The sequence below is a fragment of the Mobula hypostoma genome, chromosome 18, assembly GCF_963921235.1.
Source record: "Mobula hypostoma chromosome 18, sMobHyp1.1, whole genome shotgun sequence".
Lineage (NCBI taxonomy): Eukaryota > Metazoa > Chordata > Chondrichthyes > Myliobatiformes > Myliobatidae > Mobula > Mobula hypostoma.
The window spans coordinates 64,632,975-64,644,665 of record NC_086114.1 but is presented as its reverse complement, the minus strand read 5'-3'; positions in this window follow the sequence as shown (position 1 = coordinate 64,644,665).

The window sequence follows — 11,691 nt, the reverse complement described above, 5'->3', positions numbered from 1 at the left end:
TTGAATGAAGTTCAAATTGAATTTATTATCAAAGAACATATATGTCTCCCTGAGGTTCATTTTCTTGCAGACATTCACAGTAGAACAAAGCAATACAATAGAATCAATGAAAAGCTATACTCACAAAGACTTGGTTGACTTAAACTAAGACGTGGAGTATTGGGGAAAATCCACTGCTGTGGATTCAGATCAATGGACAGACGAAAGGGTGGTAGGAACATGTGGGTCATTCTTAGGTTGGTGAGGACTGCAGAACTCGTCTGGATGGTCCCAAGCCGTGGTGTGAAGGGAGGAGGGGTGGCCATGGGGCAAGCAATCCCAGAGCTACAGAAACTCGGAGACCTCATCCCGAGGAGAGGAAGGATCTTCACCTAGGAGACGTGAAGTGGTGTGGTGAAAACAGGAGCCCCAGGACTGATCAAGTTTCTATTGGCCCAGCACAGAGGACTCTGGCGAGCTGCTGTTGGCGGCCAATGCCCCAGTCGAGGTGATGGGATTAAGAAGAGGGCTGTAGGGTTTTATTATTTTATTTAATGATACAGTGTGGTAACAGGCCCTTCTGGCCCAATGAGCCCCCGTCACCACTGGAACCCCACCCAGGAACCGGAGGTGCCTCAGCACTTCAGGTCAAGTTGATGCTTCTGAAAAGCAGCCCCCGAGGCCCCACAGGAGACCAGCACTCTCACCCAGGCCAGGCCCTGAAAACCACCTGTGTCCCTTTGGGCCAAGTGGTGCAGACCCCCATCGTGCTTGGAAATCTCCAGCTCCAAGCCTCCCTGGCCCTCGGCTCAATAAAAGCTCTTTCAAGAGCCACTGGGAAAAGCTCCTATCCCTTTTCCTACCTTTGTTTAGGGCTGTTGATGGGCTTGAGTTGTGTGTGTGAGAGAGAGAGAGAGAAACCAGTGTGTGCGAACAAGAGTCTGGTTTTCACAGTAAATGGAAGGTGGAGTAATAGTATTGAGAGAACAAAACATGCGAGAGCTGGTCCGTGGTTCAAGACTGATGACCTGCTCCCTTATCCCAATCTCTCCATCTTTTGTCAATGGCTACAGCCAGGAAGCCTCTAACCTCCTGGGGTGGAGAACTTCTGGTCTCAGACCTTTGTGCTTTCTTTCTGAGACTCACCCGATTGTAGGCGGTCAGGGAAGTGTCCTTGCTGATTCTGGGCTGTAAGCTCTGCAAGAACGTCCAGGTTTTAATGCCTACCCTCTCTCCCTCTGTGCCCCCCACACTTGCCTTCCACCCCTTCTAACACAGGGACCATTATTTCTCTTCCTCCACCACCCAACCCGCTGAATTCCTCCTGCAGTTTGATTTCTGTTCCATCCCTTCTCATCTATTCCTTATTCGCCCTCACCCTCCGGCTCTATTCCTCCACCCGGCTGTCGCATACTGAATAGGAAGATCCCAGGAAGCAGTCTGAATCGAAATTAATATCACTGACATGATCATGAAATGTGTTGTTTTGTGGCAGCAGTATAGTGCAATACATAATTTAAAAAACTATAAATTACAATAAGAAATATATTTTTAAAAATAAATACAATGTAAAAAGAGATCAAAATAAGAAAAAAACGTAGTGAGGTGGTGTACATGGGTTCATTGTCCATTCCGAAATCTGACGGCAGAGGGGAAGAAGCTGTTAATGAAATGCTGAGTGAGTGTCTTCAGGCTCCCTCCTTCCTGGTGGTAGCAATGAGTAAAGGGCACGTCATGGGTGATGGGGGTGATGGATGCCACTTTTTTGAGGCATCACACTTTGAGGATGTCCTCAACGCTGGGGAGGCCAGTGCCCAATATGGAGTAGGCTGAGTTTACAACTTTCTGCAGCTTTTTCCAATCCTGTGCAGAGGCCTCTCCATACCAGACGTTGCATGCAACCAGAAAGAATGCTCCCCACAGTACATCTGTAGAATTTTCTGAGAGTATTTTGTGCCGTACCAATTCTTCTCAAACTCTTAATATAGAAAATATTAATATAGGAATATAGAGTGGAAATGTTGTGCTGCAGATTGTCTCACAAGAAAGACAAGGTAGGGGTATGAGGCAGGGCATCAACACCGATTTTGTTACGCGTGCTAACCATTCCTGTTTCCCCTGAAGTCTGGTGGAGTTGTGGATAGTGTAGCCACAACTAGTTGTAGTCAGCCTGTGACATTTCACTGGCATCCTTTGAGGTCTGAGCTGCCAAGGCTGTTGTGATTAACCCTGGACACCAAGTTGTGGGCCAGAGCACTCCCATGGGTTAGACTGGGGGTTTCTCTATCTCTGAACAAGAGATGCTCCCATCCTCTGGTGACCTGTCTGCACAGTGGTGGGCGGGGGGGGGGGTGGGGGAGGACTCTAGCCTCTGTAGTTGACAGGGCAGTTTTCTCAAGCTCCCGATAAAAATACAGAAAATGCAATAAACATTCATCAGAGCAGAAAAAGTTTTGCTTTAATTTAAGAAATCAACTTTATTCATTAAAAATAATGGTTTTTACAGTAGTGTAGTGGTTAGTAGTAGGCAGCTGTTGATCCCAGGAGATCATGGGTTTGTGCCTCTGGTGGACTGTGTCCTCTGCAGGACACAAGCCACGGTGGGAAGATTTGAAGAACCGGCTGTTGCCCGTGCAGCGGATTCCCCCCTCCATGTCACTGATGTAGTTGAAGGGAAGGGCAAGTGCCGTCGCAGAAGTGGCCGGAGTGAAGTTGTAAACAACATCAAACTGCCTTAGGGACCCTGGCTCCGGATTTCTTCCTCGGGGACTACTCCCCAATGCCTTGCCCATGGGTGGGTATGGCCGCAAGGCAGCGGAGATTTGAAATCAGTTTTCCCTCTCCTAGGCGGGCTGCCACCCAAGGCTGATGAGCCCCACCTGCCCGAAGAAACTGGTTTTGAGGCACCAGTGGTCCAGCTTTGTCCCTTCTGTCAGTAGAAACAGTTCCACCGGCCTAGTAGCTAAGCCACACGTGAAGGCCAGGAGTTGGACTTGGTTGTCAGAGGCTGTTAGTGACGCATGCCACTTGGAGCACTTTATAGGTAGTGGGAGCTTATCCCACTACTATGACAACCTTAGAAACCAGTGTAGTGGTTAGCACAATGCTATTGCAGTTCAGGGCATTGGAGTTCTGACTTCAATGCTGGCATCCTCCATAAAGACTTTGTACTTCTACCCCATGGAATTACGGATTTCCCTTGGGTGTTCCGGTTCCCTCCCACAATGAAAGATGTACCGGTTAGTCGGTTAATTGGTCACTAAACTGTCCTGTGATTAAGCCACAATTAAATTGGAGATTAGCTGGGTGGTGCAGCTCGAAAGGCCGAAATGGCTTTTTATGCTCTGGTTCTCGAAATAAATAAAAATACAAAAAGAGTTGCTAGTTTTTATGACATTCAAAGTGTCTGTATGTTCATGCTGTCAGGTCTATTCAGATGTAGCACCATCAAGCATACACATTCTGTGTAGGAAGGCCAGAGTTACTCACATCGCCTCTTTAGACAATAATCCACCCTCCTCTTGCTTGTGGAGATGTCCCACAGGACCCAGCCCCTCAGAAGAACAACGGCTCTTCTTGGAAGATCAGGTTTGTGTTGGCTGTTGATGTGGGAGATCACGTTTCAGTGAGATGGGATGGAGCATCCCAGAAGCTCTGGGTCACCGCTGCTGAGCAAAAGCAGTTGATCCTCAAAGACCGTAGCTGCCCGAACCCAAGGTGTGGGGTGGTAGAAATGGTTAAAACTAGTGTGTGATGGGATACTTGACCATTCTGGAGCAGCTGGACTTAAGACTGCTGATGTGTGTTGAGAATAACCTTGGATGCTAAGTGCAGTACCACAAACTCCAATAAACAAGATACTTGGCCCCTGGAACCAGGAGGGAGTAAATTACGAGCCCTGATTACAGGGAATAAAGAGGACTGTTACATTCGTGCTGAGTGATAATTGACATGTCTTTTAAACCATTGATCATGTACTGACTGTGGGATGCTAAACAAAGTTATGTGAAGTTGTTTTCCTTGCTGTATAAATATGAGCTCGGTATAACCAAATATCGGAGTTCTGGGGGTGGTGGAGACTGCTGCAGACTCTCCAAGAGATCATGTTGATAAACTCTTAAAACGAAACTCGAAGTCGCTCTGGTGTTCTTAGTTCGTGTTGCGATGACACAAGGAGATAAGGTGTGTAGCGTTTTCAAGAAATTGCACAGAAATGTAAAGGGAAACACTGGGGAAAAGTCAATCATACAGCAGCAGCACGTGTATCAGGAATGTTGGTGGCCAGTCTCTCTCCCAGCCTGTTGTAACTCAACCTATCGGGCTGAGAATGATACAGCCGGGTGCATTTAGTACGGCCCAACAGGAACACGTCATAATGAAGCAACAGTCAATGAAGAGATTCTGCAGGTGCTGGAAATCCACAGCAACACACACAAAATGCTAGAGGAACTCAACAGGCCAGGCAGCATCTGTGAAGGGGAATAAGCAGCTGAATTTTTGAGGTGAAGCCCTTCATCAGGACTAATGAAGACCATAGAAATCTACTGTACATTACGGGCCCTTCGCAACAACCATGTAACCTACTCTGGAAACTGCCAAGAATTTCTCTACCGCACAGCTCTCTATTTTTCTAAGCTCCATGCACCTATCTAAGAGGCTCCTAAGACCCTATCGTACCCACTTCCACCACCGCCACCGGCAGTGCATTCCACACACCCACCATTCCCCACTCTTGGTCCAACTCAACCCTCCCCACCATCAAGGACACCTTCAAGAAGGCAGCATCCATCAGCACCTCACCAGCCAGGATGTGTCCTCTGCTCATTTCTACCTTGAGGTTCAGGAGCCTGAAGACACACACTAAATGATTTAGGAACCTTTTCCCTCCCTCTGCTGCCAGATTTCTGAACAGTCCATTATTAACAGTTTATTATTCAACTTATATCTGTTTTTTTTTAAATTTTTGTAATTTTTATGTCTTGCATGTACCTCGAAGGCAAAACTACACATTTCAAGAAATACGACAGTGGTAATAAACCAGATTGCGTTTCTAAAGAACAGGGGCTCTGTGGGTCTTTATTTCTGTTTTCCAAGTGTACACATCGGTGAGAGACCACATCATGGAAACAGTGTTTATTCAGATAGTGTTTTTGTCATCATTCACAGGACACAGACGTGGCTAGCAATCTCAGCATTCACTATTGTTTGGCTCATCTTGTCCAGGAATTGAGGACACCGTTACGAGTTAACCATATGGTGTGGATCCAGAGTCACTTACAGACCAGGTCAGGAAATAACAACAGATTTCCTACACAAACAACACCAGTGAACCGGATATGGTCTCATAACAAATTTCTCATTTGCAACCAGCATTTTTTTATTCCAGAATTCTTCAATTACTTGAACTGAAGTTCCCAGCTCCATGGAACAGTTCAAAAGGCCCTGATCCCTGTGGACGAACTATTGCAGGAATCTAATCTCACTGACCCCATCTTGGGAACATTCAGGAGGGATTCAAAGTTGAACGATGCTGAGACTTCACCAAAACACCCAGCGAAAGGCTCTGAATGCAAACTTGCATTGGTCAGCCTGTCGCAGGAGGGTTCTGGGTGTGCCAAGCTGCCATGGTCGAGTTTGATTTTGAGAGGCTCCTCGCTCCCATGTCCCGCCTGGTGTCAGTACTGGTCTAGGTCTAAACGTTGGGGAATCTCTGACTCAGAGGATTCCGACTTTCTTGTTCAGTTCTGAACACTGACTCACTAACGGGCTCAGCCTGTCACATAAGTCACCTTCAACCAGAGTGGAATAAAGTCCTTGATCCCGTGGACTGTTCCTCCCACAGCGTGACATCCCCTAGCCACATCCAAAACAATGCACATTCCCCCCACACATACTGCGGTGCTCCTCCTCCCTGGCCCTCTCTCACAGTACAAACTGCCTGAAATCTGTCCCATTGCATCTCTTCCCCCATCACTGCCCCCAGTGCTGCTCTCTCCTATCACTGCCCCCAGTGCGGCTCTCTCCTATCACTGCCCCCAGTGCGGCTCTCTCCTATCACTGACCCCAGTGCGTCTCTCTCCTATCACTGCCCCCAGTGCGTCTCTCTCCTATCACTGCCCCCAGTGCGGCTCTCTCCTATCACTGACCCCAGTGCAGCTCTCTCCTATCACTCCCCCCCCCCCCCAGTGCGGCTCTCTCCTATCACTGACCCCCCATTGCGGCTCTCTCCTATCACTGCCCCCAGTGCGGCTCTCTCCTATCACTACCCCCCCCCCCAGTGCGGCTCTCTCCTATCACTACCCCCCCCCCCCCAGTGCGGCTCTCTCCTATCACTCCCCCGCCCCCAAGTGCGGCTCTCTCCTATCACTGACCCCCCAGTGCGGCTCTCTCCTATCACTGCCCCCAGTGCGGCTCTCTCCTATCACTGACCCCCCAGTGCGGCTCTCTCCTATCACTGCCCCCAGTGCGGCTCTCTCCTATCACTGCCCCCCCAGTGCGGCTCCCACCTATCACTCCCCCCCCCGTGCGGCTCTCTCCTATCACTTCCCCCCAGTGCGGCTCCCAGCTATCACTGACCCCCCCCCCCGTGCGGCTCTCTCCTATCACTGCCCCCAGTGCGGCTCTCTCCTATCACTGACCCCCCAGTGCGGCTCTCTCCTATCACTACCCCCCCCCCAGTGCGGCTCTCTCCTATCACTACCCCCCCCCCAGTGCGGCTCTCTCCTATCACTGCCCCCAGTGAGGCTCCCACCTATCACTGCCCCCCCCCCCCCAGTGCGGCTCTCTCCTACCACTGCCTCCCAGTGCGGCTCTCTCTTATCATCTCCCCACCCCCAGTGCGGCTCTCTCCCATCACTGCCGCCCAGTGCGGCTCTCTCCTACCACTGCTTCCCAGTGCGGATCTCTCCTATCACTGCCCCCAAGTGCGGCTCTCTCCTATCACCGCGCCCCCCCCCCCCCCAGTGCGGCTCTCTCCTACCACTGCCTCCCAGTGCGGCTCTCTCTTATCATCTCCCCACCCCCAGTGGGGCTCTCTCCCATCACTGCCTCCCAGTGTGGTTCTCTCCTATCACTGTCCCCCCAGTGTGGCTCCCACCTATCACTGCCCCCCCCCAGTGCGGCTCCCTCCTATCATTGCCCTCCCAGTGCGGCTCTCTCCTATCACTGCCCCCAGTGCGGCTCTCTCCTATCACTTCCCCCCAGTGTGGCTCTCTCTTATCATCTCCCCACCCCCAGTGCGGCTCTCTCCCATCACTGCCTCCCAGTGTGGTTCTCTCCTATCATTGTCCCCCCAGTGTGGCTCCCACCTATCACTGCCCCCCCCAGTGCGGCTCCCTCCTATCATTGCCCTCGCAGTGCGGCTCTCTCCTATCACTTCCCCCCAGTGTGGCTCCCACCTATCACTGCCCCCCCAGTGCAGCTCTCTCCTATCACTGCCCCCCCGTGCGGCTCTCTCCTATCACTGCCCCCCCCCCACTGCGGCTCTCTCCTATCACTCCCCCCCCAGTGAGGCTCTCTCCCGTGACCGCCCCCCCCCAGTGCGGCTCTCTCCCATCAGTGCCCCCCCACTGCGGCTCTCTCCTATCACTGCCCCCCCCCAGTGCGGTTCTCTCCTACCACTGCCTCCCAGTGCGGCTCTCATATCACTCCCTCCCCCAGTGCAGCTCACTCCTACCACTGCCCCCCAGTGCGGTTCTCTCCTACCACTGCCCCCCCCCAGTGCAGCTCTCTCCTATCACTGCCCCCGCAGTGCGGCTCTCTCCTATCACTGCCCCCCCCAGTGCGGCTCTCTCTTATCACTCCCCCCCCCAGTGAGGCTCTCTCCCGTGACCGCCCCCCCCCCCAGTGCGGCTCTCTCCCATCAGTGCCCCCCCACTGCGGCTCTCTCCTATCACTGCCCCCCCCCAGTGCAGCTCCCTCCTACCACTGCCCCCCCCAGTGCAGTTCTCTCCTACCACTGCCCCCCAGTGCGGTTCTCTCCTACCACTGCCCCCCCCCCCAGTGCGGTTCTCTCCTACCACTGCCCCCCCCAGTGCGGCTCTCATATCACTCCCTCCCCCAGTGCAGCTCCCTCCTATCACTTCCCCCCCAGTGCGGCTCTCTCCCACCACTGCCCCCCAGTGCTGCTCTCTCCTACCACAGCCCCGCAGTAAGGCTCTCTCCTACCACAGCCCCGCAGTGAGGCTCTCTCCCATCACTGCCTCCCAGTGCAGCTCTCTCCCATCACTGCCCTCAGTGCGGCTCTCTCCCATCACTGCCCCCCCAGTGCGGCTCCCTCCCATCACTGCCCCCCCCAGCGCGGACCCTCCCATCACTCCCCCCCCCAGCGCGGCTCCCTCCCATCACTCCCCCCCCCCAGCGCGGCTCCCTCCCATCACTCCCCCCCAGTGCGGCTCTCTCCCACCACTACCCCTCAGTGCGACTCTCTCCCATCACTGCCCCCCAGTGCTGCTCTCTCCTTCCACTGCCCCCCAGTGCGGCTCTCTCCTACCACTGCCCCCCAGTGCGGCTCTCTCCTATCACTGCCCCCCAGTGCGGCTCTCTCCTATCACTGCCCCCAGTGCAGCTCTCTCCTATCACTGACCCCCAAGTGCGGCTCTCTCCTATCACAACCCCCCCAGTGTGGCTCTCTCCTATCACTGCCCCCCAGTATGGCTCCCACCTATCACTGTCCCCCCCCAGTGCGGCTCCCTCCTATCACTGCCCCCAGTGCGGCTCTCTCCTATCACTTCCCCCCAGTGTGGCTCCCACCTATCACTGCCCCCCCCAGTGCAGCTCTCTCCTACCACTGCCTCAAGTGCGGCTCTCTCCCAATAACCGTCCCCCCCCAAGTGCGGCTCTCTCCTATCACTGACCCCCAAGTGCGGCTCTCTCCTATCACTACCCCCCCCCAGTGCGGCTCTCTCCTATCACTGCCCCCAGTGCGGCTCCCACCTATCACTGAACCCCCCATGCGGCTCTCTCCTATCACTACCCCCCCCCCAGTGCGGCTCTCTCCCATCACTGCCCCCCAGTGCTGCTCTCTCCTTCCACTGCCCCCCAGTGCGGCTCTCTCCTACCACAGCCCCGCAGTGAGGCTCTCTCCTATCACTGACCCCCAGTGCAGCTCTCTCCTATCACTGACCCCCAAGTGCGGCTCTCTCCTATCACTGCCCCCAGTGCAGCTCTCTCCTATCACTGACCCCCAAGTGCGGCTCTCTCCTATCACAACCCCCCCCAATGTGGCTCTCTCCTATCACTGCCCCCCAGTATGGCTCCCACCTATCACTGTCCCCCCCCCAGTGCGGCTCCCTCCTATCACTGCCCCCAGTGCGGCTCTCTCCTATCACTTCCCCCCAGTGCGGCTCCCTCCTATCACTGCCCCCAGTGCGGCTCTCTCCTATCACTTCCCCCCAGTGTGGCTCCCACCTATCACTGCCCCCCCCAGTGCAGCTCTCTCCTACCACTGCCCCCAAGTGCGGCTCTCTCCCAATAACCGTCCCCCCCCAAGTGCGGCTCTCTCCTACCACAGCCCCGCAGTGAAGCTCTCTCCTACCGCAGCCCCGCAGTGAGGCTCTCTCCTACCGCAGCCCCCCAGTGCGGCTCTCTCCCATCACTGCCCCCCCAGTGCGGCACTCTCCTATCACTGCCCCCCCCCGCAGTGCGGCGCTCTCCTATCGCTGCCCCCCCCGCAGTGCGGCGCTCTCCTATCACTGCCCCCCCCCGTGCGGCTCTCTCCTATCACTGCCCCCCCCGTGCGGCTCTCTCCTATCACTGCACCCCCCCAGTGCGGCTCCCGCCTATCATTGCCCCCCCCACAGCGCGACTCCCTCCTATCATTGCCCCCTCCCAGTGCGGCTCCCTCCTATCACTGCCCCCCCCAGTGCGGCTCCCTCCCATCACTCCCCCCACCCCCAGCGCGGCTCCCTCCTATCATTTCCCCCCAGTGCGGCTCTCTCCCACCACTACCCCTCAGTGCGACTCTCTCCCCCATCACTGGCCCCCAGTGCTGCTCTCTCCTTCCACTGCCCCCCCAGTGCGGCTCTCTCCTACCACAGCCCCGCAGTGAGGCTCTCTCCTATCACTGACCCCCAAGTGCGGCTCTCTCCCATCACTGACCCCCAAGTGCGGCTCTCTCCTATCACTGACCCCCAAGTGCGGCTCTCTCCTATCACTACCCCCCCCCCAGTGCGGCTCTCTCCTATCACTGCCCCCAGTGCGGCTCCCACCTATCACTGAACCCCCCATGCGGCTCTCTCCTATCACTACCCCCCCCCCAGTGCGGCTCTCTCCCATCACTGCCCCCCAGTGCTGCTCTCTCCTTCCACTGCCCCCCAGTGCGGCTCTCTCCTACCACAGCCCCGCAGTGAGGCTCTCTCCTATCACTGACCCCCAGTGCAGCTCTCTCCTATCACTGACCCCCAAGTGCGGCTCTCTCCTATCACTGCCCCCAGTGCAGCTCTCTCCTATCACTGACCCCCAAGTGCGGCTCTCTCCTATCACAACCCCCCCCAGTGTGGCTCTCTCCTATCACTGCCCCCCAGTATGGCTCCCACCTATCACTGTCCCCCCCCCAGTGCGGCTCCCTCCTATCACTGCCCCCAGTGCGGCTCTCTCCTATCACTTCCCCCCAGTGCGGCTCCCTCCTATCACTGCCCCCAGTGCGGCTCTCTCCTATCACTTCCCCCCAGTGTGGCTCCCACCTATCACTGCCCCCCCCAGTGCAGCTCTCTCCTACCACTGCCCCCAAGTGCGGCTCTCTCCCAATAACCGTCCCCCCCCAAGTGCAGCTCTCTCCTACCACAGCCCCGCAGTGAGGCTCTCTCCTACCGCAGCCCCCCAGTGCGGCTCTCTCCCATCACTGCCCCCCCAGTGCGGCACTCTCCTATCACTGCCCCCCCCCGCAGTGCGGCGCTCTCCTATCACTGCCCCCCCCCCAGTGCGGCTCTCTCCTATCACTGCACCCCCCCAGTGCGGCTCCCGCCTATCATTGCCCCCCCCACAGCGCGACTCCCTCCTATCATTGCCCCCTCCCAGTGCGGCTCCCTCCTATCATTGCCCCCCCCAGTGCGGCTCTCTCCTATCACTGCCCCCCCCCCCAGTGCGGCTCCCTCCTATCACTGCCCACCCCCAGCGCGGCTCCCTCCCATCACTCCCCCCACCCCCAGCGCGGCTCCCTCCTATCATTTCCCCCCAATGCGGCTCTCTCCCACCACTACCCCTCTGTGCGACTCTCTCCCCCATCACTGCCCCCCAGTGCTGCTCTCTCCTACCACTGCCCCCCCCCAGTGCAGCTCTCTCCTATCACTCCACCTCCCCCAGTGCGGCTCTCTCCTACCACTTCCCCCAGTGCGCCTCTCTCCTACCACTGCCCCTCAATACTGCTCTCTCCTATCACCCCACCAGTGCATCGCTCCCTCAGAAACACCCAAGTTGAGAACTCAATACCGCTCCTCTCACAGTGCAGACAGCCTCAACTTCGTGCTAGTTTTCCATCTCCCATCACACCTCCCCCCAGTGACACCCTCGGTTGTCACCGGCCCACAGCGCGGCGCTCCCTCGGTTGTCACCGGCCCACAGCGCGGCGCTCCCTCGGTTGTCACCGGCCCGCAGCGCGGCGCTCCCTCGTCTGTCACCGGTCCGCAGCGCGGCGCTCCCTCGTCTGTCACCGGTCCGCAGCGCGGCGCTCCCTCGTTACCGCTCCGCTCTAGTCTGTGACGAATTCGGCCTTCC